Genomic DNA, 26,686 nt, shown 5'->3' with positions numbered 1-26,686 from the left:
CTCAACAATGGTACTGCCTTGGCTCAGGAGCAGCTAGGACTTGGTATGATGTGAGCAAAGATGAAATTAGGAGTAATAAAAGTGAAATCCTGGAGCCAAGACCTGAGATGATAGGAGCATTGGCGCTTAATCTTTATATTTAGACCGAAGCCATCAATACAGAAAACTTCAAAGATGCCAGAGATTTTCTTTTCTTTTAAAAGCAAGTTTTTTTTTTTCTTTATATTAATTTTTATTGCAGTATAGTTGCTTCACAATGTTATGCTTCTACTGAGCGACAAATCGAATCAGCTATACATACACATGTATCCCCTCCCCTCTGGATTTCCTTCCCATTCAGGTTACGACAGTGCATTAAGTAGAGTTCCCTCTGCTATACGGTATGTTCTCCCTAGTTGTCTATTCTATGTTGTTGTTGTTTAGTTGTGAAGTTGCGTCTGACTCTTTCCCACCCCAAGGACTGTAGCCTGCCAGGCTCTTCTGTCAATGGGATTCTCCAGGCAAGAATACTGGAGTGTGTTGCCATTTTCTTCTCAACCCAGGGATTAAACCCACATCTCCCGCATTGGCAGACAGATTCACTACCACTGAGCCACCTGGGAAGCCCTATCTATTTTATACATAGTATAAATAGGGTATGTGTCAATTCCATCTCCCAATACCTTACATCCCCATCTTCCCTGTTCTTTCCCTATATTTCTCTCTTTGGGAAATCCAAAGACCCCAGAGTTTTAGGGACTATTCTGACTTGCCATACCAGTGACATCATTCTCTAATGCCCAGGAGCTCTGGGATATTTGCTGGGACACACAAAGTTCCGTCTAGTCAAGGCCATGGTTTTTCCAGTAGTCATGTAAGGATGTGAGAGTTGGACTATAAAGAAAGCTGAGCACCGAAAAATTGATGCTTTTGAACTGTGGTGTTGGAGAAGATTCTTGAGAGTCCCTTGGACTGCAAGGGGATCCAACCAGTTCATCCTAAAGGAGATCAGTCCTGGGTCTGATTGGAAGGACTGATGTTGAAGCTGAAACTCCAATACTTTGGCCACCTGATGTGAAGAGCCGACTCATTTGAAAAGACCCTGATGCTGGGAAAGATTGAAGGAGGAGAAGGGGACGACAGAGGATGAGATGGTTGGATGGCATCACTGATGCGATGGACATGAGTTTCAGTAAACTCCAGGAGTTGGTGATGGACACGGAGGCCTGGCGTGCTGCAGTTCATGGGGTTGCAGAGAATCAGACATGACTGAGCGACTGAACTGAACTGAACAGATTGGTAGCACACCTGGGGCTACAGAACATTCTCTGGAATATGCAGAGGGCAGTCTCCCAGAATCATTGATTCCATCTGGTAAGGAGCCTTCTTCATGGGACCTCTTCAATTCCCTCTTATAATCTTCACATGATGAAATACAAACATGGTTTGGAGAGATGAGAGATAGATAACTTTTTTACATACATTTAGTGTTATATGGCTGCTTTGATTAAACTCGAAAGCATTTTTACAAATCATGGCATAATTCCTACCCTTTGAATGGCTATAGCACCAGAGTCATGTTCACAGTTTATAGTTGTATACAAATATCTGTGATAGTAGGTAGGTGCTTTTTCATTACTGCTTTTTTAAATGAAACTAGTTATTTTCCAGTTGGCTAGTTTCACAAGTGATAGCTCTCTCTAGACAAATTCTTGCTGTGGTCATCAGTCAGAAACACAGAAATACTATAATTTTATATAATCCTTTCTCACCTTCTCCAGCCCCACCCAACGTCCCCTTCTCATTTTTTTTTTGTCCTTTTGGGCATAAAGCAATTACTTCAACTCCACCTATCTACCTTGTTTGATCAATACAGGAAAAGGGGAAAATAAAATTTTAATTTGGCTAGAAAGATTAGTGCCTTTCCTACCTATCAGCAGGGAATAGAAGGGGAATGTTGTCATCAAGGTTAAATTTACTGCTATGTGCTTGTGTGTGTGTGTGTATTTGTAAGTGTGTGTGTTGTGTATAATTTTATAAAGTTGAGTTACTTTCAACAGTGTCAGTTTATTTCAAAGTATTGAGTAACATGTAATTGGTAAGAGGTGAAAATCCTTTTCCATAAGCAACTTTAGTTATTGGAAACAAACTATATTTTACTTTGGATCACTCATGAATCAAACATAATTTGAAAAAAAATAATTTAAAACATTTCTGGTGGGAACAGGTGGGTTAACTCTGATCCTTATGCTGTACATTGCTTGGGTGCCATCAACATAGTCTTCTCACTTGACAACAAGTCTACAACACTTGCCATTTTCTGTTTCCCAATTAATTCAAAAGTGCCTTTTCTAAAATAAAAGTGTTTCTTTCCGATCACTGCCTTTCAAATATTTGAAAAATTCCTGTGAATAAGCAGAATTTAAATAAAGTCAGATAGTGTGAAGACTGCCTGAACAAAACAGTTATTCACAGAGTGCCATGAGTTTAAACTGGGACTCTTACAAATCAAACTTCTTATAGTTGAGGTGGCTAATATTCCACACATTCCTTTCCACGACATGAAATTGTCTTACTGTAGACATTTATGTTTACAAAAAGTGGTGGAGGTGTTATAAAATTAGCAAGTTAGAATTAAATTTCTAGACAGTTTTGGGAAATTAGTTTTACTGTTTTTTGCTTCTAATTGCTTAATTTACATATCATCTCAACTCTCATTCCATCCTCATGAGTTGGACTAAGAATGACAATGTGGCTGAAGTGAACCCTCCTTGAACTAAGTATTGGGAAATGTGAGTTCTCCTGCTTACTGTGGCATCAGCAGCCTTTGGGACAGTCACTTCAAAAACTTGAACCTTAGATTTCTTATCTGGACAACGTGAAAATTGAATTTGATATCCTCTGAAGTCATTGAAGATTTTGATTCATTGCCTCCAAGAGTGAGATCCAGAGTTCGTTAATTTTTTTAAAGCTTCTGAAAAGTTCTTATCCATAGCTGAGTGTGGAACAACTGATGCAGAATTCTTTCTGTTTCTTACATTTGATGATTTATGATTCAAGCTTTTGGAAAGTAAATGCTTAGTGTGGCAGACTAAATTGTGTGCCCCAACATTTGTATGTTGAAAACCTAACTTCCCTTCTGACTGTTTTTGGAACTAGGTTCTGCAAAGGAGGTGATTAACATTACCACAACACTCCAAACTAGAGACTTTATTCAGATTTTAGCATTTTCCCATCCTTAGCCCTATTCCTGTTCCAGGATCCAAGGCAGGCACCATGTTGCATTTTAGCTGTCATGTCTCATGTATCCCTAGTTACCTCCAATCTGACACCATTTTCTCAGTCTTTCCTGGTTATCTATGATACGATGCCCTCAAGAAGTACTGGTCAATAATTTTGTAGAATGTCCATCAATTTGGATTTGTTTGATGTTCTTTCATGATTAAAGTGGACTTAATGGCTTTTAGGAAGAATACCACAAAGATGAAATGCCATTCTCCTTACATCATATCAGGAAGTTCATGACAGCCACATGACTTATCATTGATAATGTTAATGTTTGTTAAGATAGTGTTTGCCTGGTTTCTGCACTGTAGTTACTTTTATCCCCCATTCCATATTCTGGTTGTTAAAAATGCATAATTAAACACAGTATACATTCAAAGGGAGAGCAATTAAGCTCCCCTTTCAGGAAGAAAGAGTAGCAGTGAATTTGTAGCTGTCTGATTCAATTGCCACAATAATTAATAAGCAATTTGGGGGAGTTACTCTGGGACTGGGCAAATGTTGCTTTGTTACTTTTACCCAGTGATTTTAGCATTCATTGGTGGGTATTAGCTGAAATACTTTTAACTGGTGTTCTAATTGTGATCTTCAACTTCTCTCATTATTTTTGCGTTTATTATTGGGAAATAATATGAAAAGAAGATTTGTTCCTTCTCCTCTATTTACTTGCATAATTACTTATTTATATTAGTAATACATTTGTTGACACATTTTACTCTTTGAACTTCCCCATTGGCTCAGTTGTAAAGAGTCCACTTGCAATCCAAGAAGCACAGCTTTGATCCCTGGGTTGGGAAGATCCCCTGGAGAAGAAAATGGCAACCCACTCCAGTATTCTTGCCTGGGAAATCACATGGACAGAGGAGCCTGGCAGGCTATAGTCCATGGGGTCGCAAAAGAATCAGAGACAATTTGGCGACTAAATAACAACAACATTTTATTCTTTGAGTTTTATTACAGTACTACCTTTATTAGGCAACAGGACTTAGGATGGATACACCAAATGGATTCTTCCTCAGAGTTTCCAAAAGGGAGCAGTCTTGCTGACAACTTGATTTAGGATGTCCAGACTCCAGCAGTGTGAGATAATAAATTCCTGTTGCTTTTAGCCACCAAGTGTGTAATTTACTATGGCAGCCCCAGGAAACTAATATAGTAATTAGAATATACACTGAATTAGGTGAATTAGATAAGATGATATTAAATCTTATGTAAGAATAAATTACCAAGAACAACAAATAGTATTATGAAAAAGTAGTTTACATGCCTTATCAGGTGGTAGAAAGTATTATAAAGTACTTGCCATTAAATAATTACAAAATAATTATGACTATGACTCAGGTATTTTTCAAAGTACATGAATGTAAAATAGACCCAGAATATATGAAAAATTAATATATAACTCAGATCCTAATTGGATTCAGAGACAAAAGGCAAATTAATTCACAAATAGTACTGGCGCACTCATCTCACACGCTAGTAAAGTAATGCTCAAAATTCTCCAAGCTAGGCTTCAGCAATACCTGAACCATGAACTTCCAGATGTTCAAGCTGGTTTTAGAAAAGGCAGAGGAACAAGAGATCAAATTGCCAACATCTGTTGGATCATCGAAAAAGCAAAAGAGTTCCAGAAAAATGTCTATTTCTGCTTTATTGACTATGCCAAAGCCTTTGTCTGTGTGGATCACAAAAAACTGTGGAAAATTCTGAAAGAGATGGGAATACCAGACCACCTGACCTGCCTCTTGAGAAACCTATATGCAGGTCAGGAAGCAACAGTTAGAACTGGACATGAACAACAGACTGGTTCCAAATAGGAAAAGGAGTACGTCAAGGCTGTATACTGTCACCCTGCTTAATTAACTTATATGCAGAGTACATCATAAGAAATGCTGGGCTGGAGGAAGCACAAGCTGGAATCAAGATTGCTGGGAGAAATATCAATAACCTCAGATATGCAGATGACACCACCCTTATGGCAGAAAGTGAAGAGGAACTAAAGAGCCTCTTGGTGAAAGTGAAAGAGGAGAGTGAAAAAGTTGGCTTAAAGCTCAACATTCAGAAAACTAAGATCATGGCATCCGGTCCCATCACTTCATGGGAAATAGATGGGGAAACAGTGGAAACAGTGGCTGACTTTATTATTTTGGGCTCCAAAATTACTGCAGATGGTGATTGCAGATATGAAATTAAAAGACACTTACTCCTTGGAAGAAAAGTGATGACCAACCTAGACAGCATATTAAAAAGCAGAGACATTACTTTGTCAACAAAGGTCCATCTAGTCAAGGCTATGGTTTTTCCAGTAGTCATGTATGGATGTGAGAGTTGGACTGTGAAGAAAGCTGAGCACTGAAAAATTGATGCTTTTGAACTGTGGTGTTGGAGAAGACTCTTGAGAGTCCCTTGGACTGCAAGGAGATCCAACAAGTCCATCCTAAAGGAGATCCGTCCTGGGTGTTCATTGGAAGGACTGATGCTGAAGCTGAAACTCCAATACTTTGGCCACCTGATGTGAAGAGCTTACTCATTTGCAAAGACCCTGATGCTGGGAAAGATTGAGGGCATGAGGAGAAGGGGACGACAGAGGGTGAGATAGTTGGATGGCATCACCGACTCAGTTGGCATGAGTTTGGGTAAACTCCAGGAGTTGGTGATGGACAGGGAGGCCTGGTGTGCTGCGGTTCATGGGGTCGCAAAGAGTCAGACACGACTGAGTGACTGAAGTGAACTGAACTGAATACTGGCGCAGCAGATTTTCATCAAGAGAAAATGATAGCTGGACTGTTATCAAACCTACTCCAGAAATTAAATCCAGACATAGTAAAGATTGAAATGTTTTAAAAATTCTTGAAGTAAAGAACTCTGACACTGCATTTAATATCTATGACCTTGGGAGAAACAAGACCAAAATTCCAGCAGCTGTTAAAAAATATTGACACACTTGATCATATAAAAATTAAAAACAAACACAAATTTCTATACAGAAGTAGCCACTTTGAAACAAAGCCAACAAATAAATATTTAGGGAAATGATGTTTGTAAAGCTCATTGTTCGTAAAATGTTAATATATGTAATCTAATACAATATAATATATATAATTAATGGTTTTCATTTTAATAGGGGACAAAATGCTCTAATAGAAAAATGAGTAATTCAAGGAAAGGGATATTTTAAAAGCTGACAGATTTATTAAAGTTGTTCATATTCTCAGATAGAAAAATGCAAGAACAAGTCATAAGAATATGCTAGTGTGTAACCATTAAACTGGATAAGAAAGGGGGAGAACTATTGCTGACGTCAATAAAGGGAAATTTTAAAGGCTAACTGGAAACTTACCAAGAGATATCTGTTTATGAACAGAATTAGGGCCTTCTCTGGTTGTTCATGGAGTTAAGACTCTGCACTTCGAGTGCAGGGGGCCCAGATTCGATCCCTGGTCAGGGAACTAGATCCCACATATCACAGCTAAAATTTCCACATGCTACAAGTAAGACCTGGCACAACCAAAGAAGTTAAAAAATAAAAACAAAAGTAAATTATCATTTGACTCAGACATATCACCTTTAAAATATCTCACATATACGTAAAACCTCCTGTTTATGAAGGAGGTCTTTGTTTCAACACGTTGACAGTGATTACACACTGGGGAAAAGTGAATATATATTTTCATTGTGAGTGAAGTAGCTTATTATTTAATAGTATGCCATAATTTTAATAGAATATAGTAGAAATATGACTGTGGACTTGAGTGACTTGCCATTATATATGATCAGCATTCTGTTTAAAACCACAGTGACACATGTTTATGAGTGAGAAGAAAAATATGGAAGATGTGTTTTTTTAGAAATCATTTGAGATAGGGTTTTAGGTGATGCTGGAAAAGAAGAGAAAGAGACTAGAAGGAAGACAAGCAAACATGAAAATAGAGAAATAAGAACTACATTAAGAAGAAACATGGATTTCTTTTATTCAGTAATTATGTGAAGTGAAAGTGTTAGTCCTGACTCCTTGTGACCCCGTGGACTGTAACTTGCCAGGCTCCTCTGTCCTTGGAATTCTCCAGGTAAGAAGACTGGAGTGGGTAGCCCTTCCCTTCTCCAAGGAATCTTCCTGACCCAGAGATCAAACCAGGTCTTCTGCTTTGCAGGCAGATTCTTTACCATATGAGCCACCAGGGAACAATGTGGTTATGTGTATAGTATATTCAATTTGTTTAAATTCCACAAGTAAACCCTAATGCTCTCAGATGTGTGTATAGGTGTGTATGTATTCTATCAGTAAAAAGAAATTCATGGAAAGAAAAAGAGGTTGTTAGGGGAGTGGGTAAATAGTAGTAAATAATTTGTTTTGTCTTCATACATTTTGCATTGTTTGTTATATGAAGGAGTTCAGAACATACTACTGCAAAATGTTTTTCCTTGGCAAACTGAATATCGTAAGCTGAAGGAATCTGAGAAACAGCAGAAGCAGAAAGGTCATGCTGACCTCCCCACCTTTCTCACCCTTCTTCCCTGAAATGGTCATCTATCTTTCATGCGCAATTTACCTGTCCAGTACTAGAAGGAAAAAAGTCATTCTTATTACCAGAAACTGGAAATTTAGGGCTGAGAAAGCTTTACAAATAAACCTTGTTAAACTAATCCGTATCTTCCTAATTTATTCCTTCACCATTTACTACCCTCTCCCAAACTCTTTTGTCTCGTTAATTCTTCACAAATGTATTGCTTCTTCATCTAAATGCTATAAAAGATTCCCATTCTGGTGACCTTTTCATTCTCTTGAGAAGGCCCCCATGTGCATGTAAAAAGTTAACAAAATTTGTACGCTTTTCCCTTAGTCTGTCTTTGTCACTTGACTTTCAGATGCAGCCAAAGACCCTAAGGGGTTGAGAAAAGCTTTTTCCCATTTCTACATTATGCACATATTACAATGAAAATGAAGGGAAAAATAATCTCAAAAAAAAGAATTATTTTGATTACATAAAAATGTTTAAATTGCTGGCACAAAATGCTAAAAAGCCACCAAGAAAATATAAAGAAATATTTACTTCAGATAAGAAAATTTTTAATTCTTAATATTTAGGGAGTCAAACTGAACATGAAAAACAATTGGAAAGAGATAAGCCAAGAAATAGATTAACCATTATGAAATTTCTGAATTTTCAGAAAAGAAGAAATATCTAGATATTCAGATTTACTATAAATCAGAATAATAAATATTATAACTGCAAAGTTATTGCTTGTCACCTTTCTAATTAGCAAAGTTTAAAAACTATATTGGTGAAAGCACAGCATGAAAAACACTACATTATTCTGCTGATGAAAGTGTAAATTAGTAGATATTTTTGGAAAAACATTTGACAATCCATTTTAAGTAATATAAAATATTAATGTTCAATGATCAAAAGATTTTAAGTTTAGAAATACATCTTAAGAAAAAACAGTTTAAAGAAGAGTATGAATAAAGAAATTGAAGAATTATATAACATTTTGAATAATTATAAACAAAAATGTCAATATTAACTTAGGGGTAAGAAAATAATTTGTATCCAACAGTAGAATTGGATGTGGTATGATCCATAGTAATAGGTTACTGGTTTTAATGACATTAAAAGATGCTTATAATAAAATTATAAGCATGTAAATAAGGTAAACTTTCATATATTATTTTGATTTCATTTACAGATTATTTAAGATTACTGAAAATAAAGATGCTACTGTATCATTAGAGCTAGAAATGGAATGTTCTGTTGTATAAACTTGTAAATATTCTGTTTTTTCATACTGAACATTTATTGATTTTATGGAAGTGAAAGGTGAAAGTTAGTCGCACAGTTGTGTTTGACTGTTTGGGATCCCATGGATTGTAGCCTGCCTGACTCCTCTGTTCATAAAATTCTCCAGGCAAGGGGGTACTGGAGTGGGTTTTAATTTCCAAAAGTAAAGAACACCTGCTTGGATATGTGTTTGCTTTCTGATGATATTTACTTGTGTTAATGTCATTTTGAAATAACCAGAGTAGATTGATGCAACTATTGTTAGTTTCTGAGTTTAGCAATTCAATATATATTGGATATAACTGCACCTAGAATTCCCAGGTCAAATTTCATGTTCTTTTCCTTCTCCTACACTCAACACTGTGTTGGTTGAATAAGAAATTGATCTTTTGTATGTCTTATATGGTAATTGACATCTTTATTCTGACATGTTTGTCTGTTTTTGGCTATAGGTTAAATCACTGCTCCTAAGAGGAGGAGAATTTCTTCTGAAAAATGGAGTCTTTCTAAATATCAGTCATTCAAGCAGGAGGTAAGTTTTGTTTTGTTTTGTTTTTAAATAAGTTCTTGACTTATTAGCAAAGAAACTGATCAGTTCTTTTACACTAGGTAAAGACAGATATTGGATGCTATTTATAAATAAGAATTCAGAACTGTTCAAACTCAAAGGAACTTTACATAACTTTAAAAATTAATTACTTAGTTCATGGGCCCTTGGTCGAGGGCCACCATGCTATAGATAAAGAGAGAATGTCTTTAAATGGGTGAATTATATGGTGTGTGAATTACATTTCAATAAAGATTTTCAAAACAAAATGTGTAACTTTTTAACCAGGACAAGGAAACTTAATTTGACAATGGAGATAAAGAAAAAAATTATACAGAAAACATGAAAAAATAATGGCAGAAATAAATTTTAATATTGCATAAGTGGAATCACTTAAAAGCACTACTTCTCAGGTTAAACTTGAAAATGTGGTAGTATGTTCTCTATAAAATTATACTTAAAAATACATAAATAAAGGTTGAAGACTAACTCAAAAGAATGTATGAAGTCCAAATGGTGGAGGAGAATATGCTATAAATGTTACATCTCTCAAAATTAAGAACCAAAAATATCATAATAGGCAATGAATGAATAAATGAATAAAGTGCAAAACTAAAACATTTCTAGAAAAAACAGGAGAAAATATAGGTGACCTTAGGTCTGGTTATACATTTTTAGATATAACATCAGAAGTATGAATCATGAAAACAAAAGTTGATAAGGTGGACTTATTAAAAGTAGACCAAAAAATTGCTTTGTAAAAGACAAGGTTAAATGAATGAAAAGGAAAGGAAAAGGTGAAAATAATTGCAGAGTCCTCATATCTTATAGAGGGCTTGTATCCAAAATATGTGAAGAACTTTTAGAATTCAGCAATAAGAAAATAAACAATCCAGATTAAAAATGGGCATAAGAGATTGCTCACCCAAGAAGATAAACAAATTATAAACAAGCACATGAAAAGATGTTCAGCATCTTGTATCACTGTTGTTGTTTAGTCAGTGAGTTGTGTCTCACTCTTTTGTGACCCCATGGAACGTAGCCTGCCAGGTTCCTCTTCCTTGGGATTTCCTAGGTAAGAATACTGGAGTGGGTTGCCATTTCCTTCTCCAGGGGATCTTCCTGACCTAGGGATTCAACCTGTATCTTGTGCATTGGTAGGTGAATTCTTTACCATTGAACCACCAGAAAAGCGGCCCTGAGTCCTTAGGGTTTTACAAATTAAAGCAACAATGAAATATAATGAAAAACTATTACCTTGGTACTAAAAAAACCCCCTGCCATTATAAATTGCTGGCGTGCATGTATATTAGTAGGAACTCTCTTCATTGCTGATGAGAATAAAAAATGGTACAGCTACTTTGAAAGACAGTTTGACTCTTTCTATTTGTCTACTTTCTTTTTTAAATGTTGATGTATTTACTTTTGGCTGTGCCTGGTCTTCATTGCTGCGTGGGCTTTTATCTAGTTGTGGTGAGCTGGGGCTACTCCATAGCGTGGTGTGCGAGCTTCTCATTGCAGGGGCTTCTCTTGTTGCGGAGCTCAGGCTGTGGGCTGCCCAGGCTTCAGTACTTGAGGGATGTGGGCTCAATAGTTGCAGTTCCTGGGCTCTGGAGCACAGACGCAGTAGTTATGGCATACAGGCTTAGGTGCGCAGCGGCATGTGGGATCTTCCCATATCAGAGATCCTGTATCCCTAGGTGCATTCTTTACCACTGAGCCACCAGGGAAGCCCATTTGACCATTTCTTACAGAGATAAACATAGCTTTTCCTTATGAATCAGTAACCACTCATCTAGATCTTCACATAATTGACTTGAAAATGTAGGCTCACACAAAACTCTGTAGCAACTGTATTCTGTAATTTTTTGTCTGCACTGTGTGGCATGTAGGATCTTAGTTCCCCAGTCTGGGACTGAACCCAAGCCCCCTGCAGTGGAAGCACAGATTATTAACCTCTGGACCACCAGGGAAGTCCGTGGCAACTTTATGCATAATTGAAAAAAATCTCTAAGCAACCAGGATGTGCTTCAATAGATTGAATTAATAAACAAACATTGGGGCATCCATACCACAGTATTCAGGAATGAAAAGAAATTAGGCATTCCACCATCAATAGCCATTAAAAAATATTAAATATATATTGTATCTGTTTAAAACATGAAGCCTTGAAAAAAGTTAATGGACAGATGACAGTATATGTTGTAGATAATATAATGTTCTATAAATCAACATGAAGAAAGGCACCTCAATAGAATAAGTGGTCAAAATATAAAAATACGTGATGAGGCAATTCACATAAGAGTAAACCCAAATGGCTACCATGTTTACAAATATCCAATTTCATTCACAATAAAAAAAAAATGTAAGTGAAACCAACAGTGAAAAATTACTTTATGCTGAAAAGTTTGATGCTCTCGAGCAGGCAGTGATGAATGGCTGCTGGAACCCTTCTACACTGCCAGTGGGAATGCAGACTCTTACCTCCATCAAACAATGTGGGAGAGCATGCTAGTAGTTTTTACTGAAGTAAACATACACAGTACTGGCCGTCCAGTACTGTGTACCACCCCTGTCTGAACCTTACAGAGATTTTTCATAGATACATGAAGAGACACGTGTGAGGATGTTCCTCACAGTGTTATTCAGAGAGCCGAGCTTTTGGAAAAGGGAACTTGGCCATCCAGCACAGGAAAAGTATATGTATAAAGGGCAGTGGATGCAAACAAGGGTGCTAAGCACCTGTTAGAAGAAACAGAGTATATTTAGCAGCATGACAGATCTTAAAATTCAAGTGTTGGGTGAGAAAAAAGAAGAAACAGAATGCTATTAGGTAAATAAAGATTTCATGCGCACAAAATAGCAATTTTTAGTTTGCAAGAATACATAATTCATACTATCTTGGTTTGAGAACCTAGCAAAACAGAGCCAGAAGTGAGTTGTCAGTCCTAATTATTTACTGGAAGGTACAAGTTCAGGGAAAACAGAAGTGAGGTGGAGAAGAATAAGATGCTAAAGCAGAGTGATGCGTTACTGCTGTGGCCACGGCTGTATGGTGAGCTACGAAAAGATTCAGCTTGTCTCTCCTATGTCTTGTGCACATGTTTGGCCATGTGAGGTATTTCTGCACAGATTCTGTGGAAGAATAATGCTTTAGAAAAGTCAACAGAAGGTTGGAATAAAGAGGGAATTTGTTGATCTCGTCTCCTGTCTCCATTGGTCAAAATCCTTGCCACAGGGAAATAATTCCACTTCAATTTAAGGTTGAGAAAGGTAGTTGGCTCTTTAGGAAGTCAGACCCTGGTGGCACGTTGTGGAGTGGTGGGAGAATTTAAAAATCCCAAGCTTCAGATGAAGGATGCATATGGACACTCATGGGTTCCTGGTTCCAGCCATGGCCGAGGTAGAGCAAGTAGGCAAGATCCAAGAAAACTGATTGTGAAAACTGATTGTGAAGACTGTCATATATGACACACATATAGTAAAAAAGGTACACATGAAACGTATTAAAATGTTTGTCTCTGCTGGGAGAACAGAAAAGAAAAATGTGGATAAAAAGGAATAAATAAAACAAGAGAGTACTTGCTGGGTGTAAGGATGACAATGGGTCATGAATCAGAGTTTAATTAACTTCACTTCTTTACCTAAATTCAAAAAGAAAAGGTGACGGAGAAAGTTCAGTAGACTGTATCATAATATCAGCAAATAAGTGGGGCGTGCATGCATGTTCAGTCACGTCCAACTCTGCCACCCCATGGACTGTAGTCTGCCAGGCTCCTCTGTCCATGGGATTCTCCAGGCAAGAATACTGGGGTGGGTAGGTATTTCCTCCTCCAGGGGATCTTCTTGACCCATAGATGGAACCTGCATTTCCTGCATTGGCAGGTGGATTTTTTTTTTTTTTTTTTAACCATTGAGCCACCTGGGAAGCCCAAATAAGTGGGGCATGAGATCCTAAATCTCTTTACCTGTTCAATTATTGGACAAGCACAAGATTGGGTATTGTGGTTGAAGATAAATCATTTCCCCCCCTTTTTAATGGAGAAAATTAAATCAATATTGGTTTTGTTTAATTAAAACTGTGAATAAAAATGGGATAAAAGTAACATTTCCTATGTTACAAATATTATCAAGAGTACTGAGAAGGGCCAAGCAGGATTTGTGTGTATCCATAAATCCAAATGGAGAGGAATTATTTGCTAACGCCTTGCCAAAGGTGGAGCTTCCCAGGTGGCTCAGAGGTAAAGAATCCACTGCCAATGCAAGAGACACAAAAGACATGGGTTTAATCCCTGGGTCAGGATCCCCTGTGTTTAATTTAGAAAAGTGTTATTTATTAAGTACAAATCCTGGAGGTCTTGAGTCAGCAAAATGCTATCTCTGTGAAAGAGAAATGCTGAATATTTGAGGAAACAGTGCTTGTGTCCCTTTCAAATTCCCATGTTGAAGCCCTAACTCCCAGTGTGATGGTATTAGGAGGTGGGGCCCTTGGGAGGTGATTAGATTTAGGTGAGATCACGAGGGTGGGGCTTCCCAGGACGGTATTAGCACCTTTCTAAGAAGAGGAAGAGACATTAGTGATTTTTCTCTCTGCCAAGTGAGGATACTGTGAGATGTTTGTGCCAACCAGGAAGAAAGCCTCATCAAGAACTGAACCTTCCAGTACCTTGATTTGGACTTCTCAGAACTGTGAAACATCAGTTCCTGTTGTCTAAGCCTCCCAGTCTATGATGCTTTGTTACAGGAACCCGAGGAACAGACTAAGACAATGTGTTAGGTCCCTTTTGCCTGGGAATTACAGAAACGACTCCAACAAGCTTTAATTCTTTGAGAAGAGAATAGACATTTCCTTCATACCTTACAAGTTGAGAGGTGCAGTTAGTCTCGTTGCCGAACATAATCTCAAGCACTGTCAGGAGTTTAGTGTCTGGCTTCATGCTCTCTGCATTTTCACTTTCTTGTCATAGCTTCTGTCATCGTGCTGACTCTCTCTCCAGTTTTGCTTTGCCAGCACTCTGAACTTCTAACTGTACAGTAGCACAGCATAAAAGTTGAAAGAGAAAGCTGCAGCTCTGTCTCAAGTTGAGGAAATTCCAGAGAAGAGCTCTGAGTGATCAGAATCTCAGCTTTGTAGCCACAGAGTGGGGCTTGAGGCATGTGAGAATGAAATAGAATGAGTGAGGAGTGAAAACAAGTCTTCAAATGAAGATTAGGGCAATATAACCAGGAGGCAGAAATAAAAGCTGGTCAGAGGTTTAAAAAAAAGAAATTAAGATTTCCTAGTGTTTGCAAATACTTAACAAATATTAATTTGGGGGATTTTAAAATAAGAAATTAAAGTTCCAGGGATTTCTTGAGAAGTCTCCAAATGAAATTATAATTAAAGATATATGTTATAATTCCCATAACATATATCTTTCATAATAATAAATGATTATAATAATAAAAAATTAATCATTTTTCTGTTATAGAAATCTATGATAGAAAGTTTTGGAGTTTTTCTATTAAAATATACAGTATTAACAGATGAATGATTTGTTATCAACATTTTGTTGAGATTATAAGTTTCAATATCATGTACACATGATCAGTATCTGATTAGTATATTTTGTGATAGATGGGAAGATGATTATAAAATGCCTACTAGAAGTCATTTTACAAATTGAAAAATAACATCACAAAAATTTGTCACGCTCAAAATGAAGTTTTAAAACGTCTAAAACATTGATTGCCATATCCTTTAGTTTTGATCTTGACAAAAATTCTAGATGTAGAAAAATGCCTTCCAGTTTGCAGTAAAATTGGTTGAAATACCAAGTATCTAAAACACATTTATTTTGGGCATTTGAATATAAATTGTTTTATATAAACAAAAAAGTTTGTTTTTGTTTAATGATTAAGGTAAGTATTTTGTGTGCTTGCCGATTTTGATATTGATATTGGTTTTTGCTAATTCATATGTTAGATCAAATTTCCATTTTATGTGCACATCTTTTCTTTTCATTTCTTCTGCTAATGGGTTATAAAGAAGAATCAAATATAGCCAACATACAAAACTGGAGAATGCCAGTGGTCGTTTTTACATGATATGCAAACACAGCAGCATTAATATATTTCAGCAAAGATAACATCTCTACACATGATCGTGTGTCAAGGTAGTTAATTTAAGGTTTCTTTTGCAACCAAACTCATTATTTCTTGGAATCCTATTTCTTGGATTAGTATGAAGTATCCTTTGAGTATGAGCTTGCTAATATGTATTTTATTTGCAAGAAATAATGCATTGCTGTTAGCAGCAGACAGGGTCTCAGTACACACCAGTAACATACCAGTGGCTACAAGTGAGAGGGACTGAGGGGGACCGATTACATCATGAACACATTCCTTTCCTAAGTAGTTCTTATCCTGGTTTCAAGAAATGTTGGTCATAAACTTCCACTTCTCCTGCAGCCTGTTTTTTGTTTTTTGTTTTTTTTACTGTGCTTCAACTTGACCTGTGTGTATTCTTTCAAAGCACGAACATTTCTGTGTTGATAGTTAAGCTTTAATTCTCTCAGGAGAGTTATAATTTCCTATTTCCTTATTTCTCAATTCATTTTTTCTCAGAACTCAGGATTAGGAAGAACATAAATTTTCTAAGAGATCCCCAGGTGAATACACTAAGTTTTTCTGAATCCCTTAAATGCCTCATCTCAAAAAAAAAAAAAAAAATTGTTTGATTCTGAAAGATGCGATGACTTTTGACATTACCAAGGGAGACTGTGTTCACAAAACAACCTCATAGCTGGTTGTTCATCCTTTCTCTTCCACTAATAACCTGTCCCTTCAATCCCAATTGCTATCAGTGAGGGAAAGAGCTGCTCTTTAGGGCAACTTAAGCTCAAAAGGAAATTTTATTCAATGCATGGATCTCTTCATCCTAGAGATAAAATAATGTCTATTTTATATTGTATATTAAAACTGATTTTGATAAAACAGCACACATTTGATCATTGACTTCTGTAAGTTATGAAAATACAAGAAAAATAGATCTAAGAGCAAGTATAAAATTTTAAAAGTAATAAAATATCTACTGTTGTTGTGTTGTTTTTATTTAGTCGCTAAGTCATGTTCGACTCTTTGTGACCCCATGCACAGTAGCTTGCCAGGCTCCTCTGTCTGTGGATTTCCCAGGCAAGAATACTAAAGGGTATTGCCATTTCCTTCTCCAGGGGATCTTCCTGGCCCAGGGGTCAAACCCATGTTTCCTGCTTAGCAGGCTGTTTCTTTACCACTGAACCACCTAGGAAGCTCAAAATATCTATTAGTGTCTCCTTATCTTTTATTTTGTTTCTTCTTTTATATTAAAGGATGCCACAATCTAAATGCTTGACTGAAACAGTTCTTCTAACTTGTTATTTAACATTTTTATTATTTAACATTTATTATATATTTTTTAACATTTTTTTCAGTTATTTCAATCAGTCCTTTCTTCAAGCAATAATTAAATTGTTAATACAATGTTTGTTCTACAGTTCAGCTAATCTGCGTTTTGTGCTTGATTTGTGTCTGGACTTCCAAATTGTACATGCTCTGTGATAATTTTCTTTTCGGTTCAAAACAAATAGATGTTTTCAAAAGATCTTTCTCCTTTCCAAATTCAGATCTGGAGCTCTACAAACCAAAATCAGGATATGGTTACCTGGGTAACTGGGATTCCATGCAGGATTCTCTTGCATCTATATTCTTGATTTTTTTTTTTTTCTTAGTCAATAGTTAATTCCTTTAAAAAAAATCATTTTTTGGAGCATGGGCATTCCCAATAGCCCAAATGCTTTACAATTCTCATTCCATAGTTCAACCTCTGTGCTTTCCTCCCATGGAGTTATATTGGTGTCCAGAACACAGACCAAAGAGACACAGTGCTACAGCAGAGTGAAAGGTTATAAAATCAATCAACAAGCTGTGGGGAAAGGTCAGTAATATTACAATTATTAAAAAGTACATTTTCTTTGGGGATCAGAAATAAAGATCCTCAATGAAGAACTAATGAAGCTGAAGTTTGTTCTTCTCTGTTTACACGTTCCAGGTACTCTCTGACCTTCAGAAATTGTACATTGTCTCAGATCCTGCACGGCAATTTTAATTTTCTTGAATTGCAGCAGAGCTATGCCCCTGTTCTGTTTGTCCGTATACTTAGATTTATTAAAGTCGCGTGTTTCAAATATGTCTTTCCCTTCTCTTGGTTCTGCAATTTTCAGGTGGTTGTAAACACTTTTTAAAAATAAATGAAAACAAGTAAAATGCTGAGCTTGGCTCTTAATCTCCTTTTTTTCTAGAGTTTTTATCTGAGATCAGTTACTAGCAACTGGAAAGGTGCATAGAAATGTGGGTCCAAAATGACCAATGATTATGTCTATCTGCCTGAGAGAGGTTTTAGAGATTGAACTGAAGGATCTGGAGGAGTACTTGGCATATTTCAGCATTATTTTCCTCTAGTATTTTTTGGACCATATAGTTTAAGATTTTTATATCAAGCTTTAGAGAGTGTAATATATTTTTCCAACTGTTACAGCAAACATAATTTAAAATAAATAAAAAGACTATGGAGTACAAGTTTGAAAATCCTGCATGTAAGTGTTCAGTATCATCATATTGATTAGCATTGCATACACAAAGCCAGAAGAAATCTTCCTAGCTTACCAACTCAAAGATGAAATTTTCCAGTAGATAGTTCATGAAGGTAGGACAGAACAGAAACAATTCTAGTATGTATGTTCTGTAAAAGACAAGATAGCATAGTGAAACGCACTTTTTAAATACACTGGTAAGTAATAGAGAAATCAAGTATTTTGAGCCCAGTTCTTCCCTACATACAACAGCAGAATATACCAGTATGTTTTTTTTTTTTTTCTAAATTATCAGATTTTTATGAGAACCACTGAAAGACCCTGATCCTAGAGAAGCAAGAAAAAAAAAATGGGGATAGACATGTACGCACTGTGGTATGTGAAACGGACAACCAACAAGGACCTGCCGTGGAGCACAGGGAACTTTTCTCAAAGTTATGGGGCTGTCTGGGTGGGAGGGGAGTCTGGGGCAGAATGGATAAATGCACTTGTTATGGTTGAATCCCTCTGCTGTCTACCTGAAGCTATCACAACACTGTCAATCCGCTATACTCCGAAACAAAATTGAAAAGTTAAAAAAAAAATTGAGGTGAACCCTGCTATTGTTCCAGCTTGCTGACTTATAGCACAAGGAGGAGGAATCGTAGACTCTAGTGGATTCCTCAGATTGAAAAAGCAGAGTTAAAAATCCAGTGAGACAGAAAGACAGATAACAGGACAAAGTACCAGAGGAGGGAGGGCTACACAGACAAAAAGCGAATAGGGTCCCTCTCACGTATGCAGCCGAACACTAGGCACCCCCCTCAGGTACCTATGCCATACATGTGAGGAAAACACTCAAAGTCAGGGAAAGAGCCAGAAGTGCTTTAGAGGAGAGCAGGCTTTGGTGCCAACACTGCTCCACAATCAGACTGAAAAGCATCATAGTTCATGGGGCATTGGCTAATACACTCAGAAGCGTTTTGCTTTAGTAATGAAATAGAAAGACGCTTACTCCTTGGAAGAAAAGTTATGACCAACCTAGACAGCATATTAAAAAGCAGAGACGTTACTTTGCCAGGAAAGGTCCTTCTAGTCAAGGCTATGGTTTTTCCAGTAGTCGTCTATGGATGTGAGAGTTGGACTATAAAGAAAGCTGAGCAACGAAGAATTAATGCTTTTGAACCATAGTGCTGGAGAAGACTCTTGAGATCCAAGAGTCTTGGACTGCAAGGAGATCCAACCAGTCCATCCTAAAGGAAATCAGTCCTGACTGTTCATTGGAAGGACTGATGTTGAAGCTAAAACTCTAATAATTTGGTCACCTGATGCGAAGAGCTGACTCACTTGAAAAGACCCTGATGCTGGGAAATATTGAAGGCAGGAGGAGAAGGGGACGACAGAGGATGACATGGCTGGATGGCATCACCGACTCAATGGACATGGGTTTGGGTAGACTCTGGCAGTTGGTGATGGACAGGGAGGCCTGGCATGCCACAGTCCATGGGGTCACAATGAATTGGACAGGAATGAATGACTGAACTAAACTGACTGACTGAGCTGAATGGAATAAAATTTGAACGTGGAAATGCCTAGTAAGGGCTTCCCTGGTACCTCAGTGGTAAAGAATCTGCCAGCGGAGTTGGGTTCGATCTCTGGGTTGGGAAGATCCCCTGGAGTAGGAAGTGGTAACCTACTCCAGTGTTCTTGCCTGGAAAATCCCATGGTCAGAGGAGCCTGGTGGGCTACAGCCCATGGGGTCACAGGACTTCACAACTAAGCAACAACAATGCCTAGTAAGATAGATGGGAAAGGAAAAATTACTTTTTTCCCAGTAGTTTAAGAACAAAGCTCAACCATCCTTTAAGGAATATAAACAGATCCAGCTCTCAACAAGAGGAAATTCATGAAATATGGCATCAATTAAAAACTGATACATGTATAGAAACAGGAATATCCAAATTATTAAAAAGGAAAATCAATCATCAGAACTCACCCTGAACTCTTGCATAAGCTAGAAATAGCAGAAAGACATATTCAGACAATTATTATAACTGTACCCTGTATGCTCAAAAAATTAAGTCGAAACATGACAATATTGATACTTTTAGAAAGACTAAAATTGAACTTGAGAGGTGAAAACTAAAATATGTGAGGTGAAAAATATACTGAACAGAATTAATGGTGTGGTCAGTACAAGATTACAACTTGGTAATTTTATCCCCATCTATTTAACTTTTCTAGTTATGGGTTTCTTTAAGTTCATGTCAAAGTCTAAGATGACTGCTTTGAATTTGGGGCCAAAAGAAGAATAAAAGGTAAAATGGCAAAACAACACTTGCAGACAAGTCAGCTTCCTTTAAGATTACCCACAAGTGTCACAAAACTTTTCTCCTTATATCTCATTGTCCAGAACTTAAAAAAAAAAAAAGGTTACCCATGTTTGCACAGCAGGCAAGAAAACTTAATATTTTATTCCAAGTGAACAGCAAAATGTGTAGCTGACAATTAGAGAAATAAAAGTGAGCTTTACAGATTTAAGAAAAAATAGAATTAGTGCTTCAATAGAACTAATATTTTAGTTGAACTTCTTAGTGTTTTGGGGAGATATCAATTTGTAGTATAGATTAAAGTTGAAAGGTCAAATGTAATGAGAAATAAATAGATTGTTGCCTTTTTAGATTAGAGAGAAAAGCCTTAAATTACTTGATTCAGTGATTCATGAATAGTAGGCATTCAGTTAATATTTGATGAATGAATGAATAATTTCCTATAAAACATATTCTTACTAAGCATTAAGAATTTCATTAGTGTCAATCATGATAGGCTCATGTTTTTGTGCAAAACCTTTCACTTGGGATCCTCTAGCGTGGTTGCAAAAGATCTGGAGACTACAAAGCACATTTCTGTTAATAAAGTTTTTCTATTTGAAATAATTCAAAGGAAACTCATATATTTGGTTTAATGAAAAATATCATATTTATGTTTGTCATTCTCTGCTTTTCGTCTCCTCTTGAAAGCAAAATTCAGTTTGAACAGTATTAATTCAGCCACAACATGGCATTTCCCTGATAAACTTGAACTGAAGCAGAGAACATAAAAGGCTCAAGGTACATTTTTATATAATAGGACACTGTTCCTTGGTTTGCAAATCTTCCTGACTTAGTGATGGTACCTCTCACAATTCCCCAGACCTTACAGGCAAGTCTTAGGAATTCAGTTCTGAGAAGCAACAGTCTAGTGCATATATTTTTCTTTTGACAAATCCTTGCTCAGAGGATTTCTGAGCAAGTCTCAGAGGGATTTGTCATAATACACTTGTTCCTCTTGGGTAGGTCAGTTGTGTAAGAAACTATTCCAAAGGATAACTGCGGGACATAGTTGAGAATACTCTAGCAGCAAAGACTTCAGTTTGATAGAATGCTATCAATTAAATGAGACTCACTTAAATGTAAAAATTAACAGAAATGTATTACAAAATCCACTTCATTGACCCATTGGCAATCCAAAGATCACTCAATAAGCATCTAAAATTATTATTTTTCATTAAGCTGGTTTTCCCTTTCAAAGAGCTTTCTAAGAAAATCAGTAACTTTTCTTATCTGTCCTTTCTATGTGCATCTTGGTATTTCAAAACAACAGGGATGTTTTGGAACATCACTAAATGTTTCAAGACATCCACCTATTTTAAGTGATATTCTTTTGCTCATTTTACATTCCTCACTTAGTGTAGTTTGTAGACAGAAGTCAGCATTTGGACCCAGAGAGTTGTGAGACTGTGCCAGTAACTAAGCTATTAGTTGTCAGCTTCAAACTCACTCTTTGTAATGCTGGGGCTCGGACTCCGCCATCTGCATTCAGTTTCTCCAGCTTCTTTCTTTTAGCCCCTGATCATCTGGAAAGAGACTCAAAAGCAGGAAGAGGGAGGACATACTTCTTCTCAATCACAACTTTCTTCTGTTTTTTTTTTTTTTTTTTTGCTCCCAGTCTTAACACTGTCATTCCAGCAATGCTTCACTACAACAGGAACAATTTGTTTATAGCAGCAATTAACTACAGTTTGAAGGGTTTTCTGCTTTTAACTATACTTCTGTTAATAGAACCAGCCTCATGACCCTTCAAGTAATTTAGCACCTGCCAGCTGATGTCCTTCACAGAGGTCTGTCCCCTAGCCCCTAAGGTCTCTCTTTGAACTAATAGACAACAATCCCCACTGATAAGACCTACTACTTAACGTAAGTTCAGCTCTCAGGAGTTCTCCACCAAGTGTCTTAATTTTAATAATTCCAACCTTTTCCATTTTCCCCCAGTGACTAAGGCTTGTGGCTGTGTCCTGTAGCTGTTCATCATATAAAACCTTAGTGTTGCCTTTCAAATTTTCAGATTTTCAATACTTGGTCAATAATTGCTTATCTTAAATTCTCTGTTAAAATAACCGATATGATTTCTTTCTTATGACTGCATTCTAGTTAACATGCTTTGTGATCACCAAACTTAGAATAATTGCCATATTTATGACTAAAGTGTTATCTAAGGCTAATTTTTTCAAAACATTGATTTGGCACCTAATAGAGGTACACGTGTTGTGCTGGGCACTGCAAAGAATTCAGAGAATCATTAGCTATAACTTCAGCTGCAAGTGTTTAGGCAATTTTAAATTATAGAACCTGGATATGTATGTAATAACTATAATACATTAAGTACTTTGTGAGTGTTATGAAGAATGAGCTTTAGAAAAGCTCAGAGAAGGAAATTAATGTCTTTGGAAATCAGAATATATCTGAAGAATTTTAATAAGGCTAAATGATAGTAGATGAAACTTAAAAGATGTTTATAAGGGAAACTAAAAATATGGTTGATAGACATGGGGAAAAATAACAGGAACTGGGGAGAATATCAGAAGAGTTCGCATAAATGCATCGATATTTGGTAGGAACAGAGACTTTGTAAAACATCGTAGTGGGAAATAAAATTCACAGGGAAGTTTAGCGTGAGATAGTAGATCTTCACTGACTGTTTGAGGATTTGAGGGTTTCTCCTACAAGTAACACAGAACAATGACTGGAAGGAAGAAACAAAAATAAAATATTTTAAATTCATCATACCATGGATGTAATAGCATAAAACTATTTGAAGGTAGATTGCAATGAGTTAAAGCTATACACTGTAACTGTTCAAGAAATCACTGAAAAAAGAAAAAAATAATAGAGCTAATGAACCTATGGCAGAGGCAAAAAATGGAAAAATCAAATTTGGGTCTAAAACAGATATAAAATTAAAAATGAAATAGCATATGAGATTAATAGAAAGCAATAATATGAAAAGTTTAAATCCAACTGTGCCAATAAACACATTTTAAAATAAATTGAATATGTCTACCAATTAAAAGACACAAATAATCTATTGGAAGTAAAAGCTCCAGTTATATGCTGTCAACCAGAACAAATTAATTACAAATTGCAGATAGAGTTAAAGGAAAAGTATAGATAAAAAGGAATGCTACACCATGCTTTTATTTATCAAAGAAAATTGGAGTGGCTATATATTTGAAAAGTAGATTTCAGAACAAAGAATTTTATAAGGAATAAAAAGAATCATTTCACAGTAATAAGGAATTGATTCATAGAGTATAATGATCTCAAATGTTTATGCAGCTAATAATATCATTTCAGTATATACAATGTAGACTCTGATAGAACATCAAGGAGAAATACATGAAAATTCTGCACTTTTGTCAATAATAAATAGAACACTATTGACCACTTTGACTTAATCAACATTTATAGGACTCTTCACCCCAAGATAGCAGCATATATATTTTCTTCAAGAATACATGAAACGTTTTTCGGAGTTATAGCGGCGGTGGATATCCGAGTCAGATGGTTGGAGTGGAATACATCCTTTTACATGCTCAAGAGCCCATTCTTTTTATCGTTCGGAAGCAACGGCAGCAGTCCCCTACTCGAGTTATCCCACTGGCTGATGACTATGTTATTGCTGGAGTGATCTATCAGGACCAGACTTGGGGTCAGGTATAAACTCTAGAGTGCTTACCGCAGTGCGTGGCTTTCAGTCAGCTTTTGATGAAGCCATGTCATACTGTCGATATCACCCTTCCAAAGGGTATTGGTGGCACTTCAAAGACCACGAAGAGCAAGATAAAGTCGAACCTAACGTCAAAAGGAAAGAAGAACCAAGCCCTATTTTCCAGAGACAGCGTGTGGACTCCTAGATCTTAGACAGAAATTTCCACCCAAATTTGTGCAGCCAAAGTCTGGAGAAATGCCTGTCCCCGTGGATCAGACAAAGAAAGAGGCAGAACCTCTACCAGAGACTGTAAAATCTGAGGAGAAGGAGACTGCAAAGAATGTGCAACAGACCGTGGGCCCTAAAGGCCCACCTGGAAAACGAATGAGGCTTCAGTGAGTGCTGGAGAGGAGAGAAGCTGGCAAGACCCCTCTTGTCCACATTTTACCTCATTACTGTGACAGGCTCTTGAGCTTTAAAATTCTTTGTCACCATCATTTGTGTAGAATGTGCTTATTCTTTAAGAAAGGATGTAAGGATGCTCATGCTTTCAATGTAAATATTTTTAATGTATCTTTTGTAACCTTTTCCCTTCTGGACTTAAGCAGCTTCCTGTCTCACATGTTTACTGCTATATATGTTTAAAAACAAAATAAAGATATTTGTATATTAAAAAAAAGAATACATGGAACATTTACCAAGATATACCATAAATTTGAAGATATGAAACATGTTCCTATTTGTTTAAAAGAGTTGAACTCAAAGAAAATAGATTTTCTGAGTACAAAAAACTAAGCTAAATATGAAGAACACAAAATATTTGAAAAATCTTTAGATTTTTGGAAATGGTAAACATATCTTGAAATAATTTATGCATCAAAGATAAATCATAAAACTGGAAACTTTTTTGAATGGATGCAAAATTAAAACATGATAATAAATTAAAAGTGAAGTTGCTCAGTGGTGTCCGACTCTTTGCGACCCTATGGACTATAGCCTACCAGGCTCCTTGGTCCATGGGATTTTCCAGGCAAGAATACTGTGTGGGTTGCCATTTCCTTCTCTAGTGGATCTTCCCAACCCAGGGATTGAACCTGGGTCTCCCGCATTGTAGGCAGATGCTTTACTATAGGTTACAAAATGTCAAGATGATTCAATGGAAGAATGGTAATCTTTTAAATAAGAATAGGATTATTTTGATACCCATTTTAAAAAATGATGGAAATTCTTACCTCATACTACATATAAAAAGTAATTTAAAATGGATCATAGATGCAGTGCATGAGTTACAAAAGAACTTCAAGAAGTTTAAAAAAAAGAGGAGAAAATATCAATCATAATGATCTTGAATTAGGCAAAGAATTCTTAAATAGGAAATAAGAACCAGGAGACAGAGAAAGAAAATTTATAAACTGAACTTCAGTAAAATTTAAAACTCACTGTTCCAAAGACTATGTGAAGAAATTGAAAAGGCATACCAAAGAAGACATTATTTCAGCAACAAGAAAATATTTGTAAGAATGCTGAAGTTGGACTTGTGTCTTGAATGTAAACTCTATCAATTCAGTTTTAAAACTTAACACTAGATTTTAAATGACACAACCAAGTAAATGGAAGGGTCACAAATAGCATGAAAAATTGTTCAAAATCATTAGCAGTGGGGGGAAATGCAAATCAAAACCACAGTGATACTACCATACATTCTTTTGATTGGCTGAAAATGTTGATAGTAGCTTAATTTCTAAAAGTCACAAACTGGAAATAGTACAAATATAATGCATTGGTAAATGGATAAATTGTGTTACTTTCTTACAGTAGAATTCAGTCGATCAGTCGTGTCCAACTCTTTGCGACCCCATGGACTATAGCACGCCATGCTTCCCTGTCCATCACCGACTCCCAAAGCTTGCTCAAACTCATGTCCATTGAGTCTGTGATGCCATCCAACTGTGTCTTTGTCATCCCGTTCTCCTCCTGCCTTCAATCTTTTCCAGCATCAGGGTCTTTTCCAATAGTCAGTTCTTCACATCAGGTAGCCAAAGTATTGGAGTTTCATCTTCAGCATCAGTCCTTCCAATGAATATTCAGTACTGATTTCCACCACCATTGACTGGTTGGATCTTCTTGCAGTCCAAGGGACTCTCAAGAGTCTTCTCCAACACCAGAGTTCAAAAGCATCAATTCTTCAGCGCTCAGCTTTCTTTGTAGTCCAACTCTCACATCCATACATGACTACTGGAAAAATCATAGCTTTGACTGGAAGGACCTTTGTTGACAAAGTAATATCTCTGCTTTGTAATACACTCTCTAGGTTGGTCATAGATTTTCTTCCTAGGAGCAAGCCTCTTTCAATTTCATGGCTGCAATCACCATCTGCAGTGATTTTGGAGCCCAAGAAAAGAAAGTCTGTCACTGTTTCTACTTTTTCCCCATCTATTTGCCATGAAGTGATGGGACAGATACCATGATCTTAGTTTTCT

The 26,686-nt window shown here is 36.6% G+C and overlaps 1 pseudogene; it reads left to right on the top strand.

Moving 5' to 3' along the window:
• The window catches only part of LOC133050538 (mediator of RNA polymerase II transcription subunit 6-like), a 55,954-nt pseudogene extending 31,349 nt beyond the window's left edge, over nt 1-24,605 (top strand).
• Nucleotides 24,606-26,686: the final 2,081 nt, after the last annotated feature.

This window comes from Dama dama, chromosome 32, assembly GCF_033118175.1.
Source record: "Dama dama isolate Ldn47 chromosome 32, ASM3311817v1, whole genome shotgun sequence".
NCBI classification, from domain to species: domain Eukaryota; kingdom Metazoa; phylum Chordata; class Mammalia; order Artiodactyla; family Cervidae; genus Dama; species Dama dama.
Note: the sequence above shows the minus strand (reverse complement) of the source record. Positions and strands in the feature narration are given on the sequence as shown.